This window comes from Solanum tuberosum, unplaced genomic scaffold, assembly GCF_000226075.1.
Source record: "Solanum tuberosum cultivar DM 1-3 516 R44 unplaced genomic scaffold, SolTub_3.0 scf00100, whole genome shotgun sequence".
NCBI classification, from domain to species: Eukaryota; Viridiplantae; Streptophyta; class Magnoliopsida; order Solanales; family Solanaceae; genus Solanum; species Solanum tuberosum.
This window is the reverse complement of record NW_006239024.1, coordinates 544997-546567: the sequence shown is the minus strand read 5'-3', so window position 1 is coordinate 546567 and position 1571 is coordinate 544997. Positions and strand designations below refer to the sequence as shown.

Sequence of the window (1571 nt, the reverse complement as noted above, 5' to 3'; positions counted from 1 at the left end):
CAGAGTTCCAGGTTCAAGCCAGTTTAGGACTTTCATGATTATAGTTTATTGGATGAAGTACTTGATTTTTGAGATGTATGCAACTAATAGCAAGATTAGCAAAAAAGCTACATGCTCAGTGAATAAACCTCCCACAAGTACTCATGAAAAAATAGTAAAAGAGAATTACAGGAAAAACCAGCATGCCAGGGAGAATAGGAAGGAGTGCCATTAAGAAACATGGCATCATACCAGATATCAGATGAGGTAGAGAATGAATATGAAAGCTTACTCTCCATATCCTGCATTTCTCTGAAACACTCTATACCTTCCTCCAATTCCAAAACTGAACTCCTGTGAGCACAGATGGAAGCATCTCTTAGCCCACCTTCACCTTCTATACCTTCTAGAAGACTATCCAATTTCCTGGCCATCTCTTCAACCTTGAGGGAAATCGAGAATATGACATGATTAAACATGTTCCAATAACTAGTAGAAGAACGGCAGATAAACTACCACAAAAATATAAGCCATTTCAAGTATACTCATCAAAAACAACAACATACCCAGTGTATTCCAAAAATGCATCTCACCATGTACAATGAGAAACCACACAAGATATAATATAAAGGCTTAAGTCATCGACGGCCACTTAAAGTTGTCCGCATAATTTACTTGAACACCTTAGCTAAGGCTTGTACCTATTGACCACCTCTACCACTTCGAATTGATTCCTCTTTGACATTTTTTTGACAATCAAACAAAAATTTAAAGTGTGTAAAATACACTCACGATGACATGGCACAACGACAAATTAAATTGTGACATATGTCATTTGGGTTCAAAAAATTATAAAAAAATATATTATAAGAAAATATTTTAAAATAAAAAAAGCAATAGAAAAGCAAAAATGAACCCTACACAATCCACCCACCCACCCAAAACAATTCCGGTAGGAACCAGTCCGCCAACCGGCCACCACAGTGCGTCCACCACATGGTGATCACGAGAAGTATCTTCACTTTATATTTCTGTCATCAACACCATAGCTCCTACCTACCCTCTCCCTTCTTTTCCGATTTGGTGATTTCCATCAACACCATAGCTGTCATTTCTCCAATTTCATTGTCTTCCTCAAACATCAATTAAGATTTGTTAATATTTTTTATATTGTGACTTTTTTAGGGCTTGAATTTTTTGACAATATCAAAGAAAATAATTTTAGATTCAAAGTAGTCTTGCCGGAAAAAATGGAGGTTCACCAGATATTTTACCAATCTGATTTTTAGTCTTTTAGATTAAATTCCCTCCTACAGATTTAACTCTTTGAATTTTTCTACTTTTTAAAATGTTAGAATTTTTCAGATTTGTATCAGTCAACTCTTCTGAATTTTTTGTAATTTGACTGTCATTTATTTAATGAGTACTTTGCCGACTAAGATAACAAAGACAATATTGGTGATGGTGGAATGATAGTAGAAAGGAAAAATGAAGGAGAATATACAAAGGGGGAGTGGCAAGGGAAGGTGGTAAAAGGATTTAGCTGGTGACTCGTGAGGAAATGCAGTAAGGTGGTTTGGAATTGGGGAAGA

General features: G+C 35.6%; 1 protein-coding gene across 1 annotated transcript in view; it reads right to left on the bottom strand.

Annotated features, from left to right (window-relative positions):
- Nucleotides 1–207: 207 nt before the first annotated feature.
- LOC107060800 (uncharacterized) overlaps nucleotides 208–1571 on the bottom strand; it is a 35139-nt gene continuing 33775 nt past the window's right edge. Inside the window, exon 3 of the mRNA XM_015309107.1 lies at nucleotides 208–422. The gene's annotated coding sequence lies outside the window, so the exon portion shown is untranslated. The remainder of the gene's footprint in view (nucleotides 423–1571) is intronic.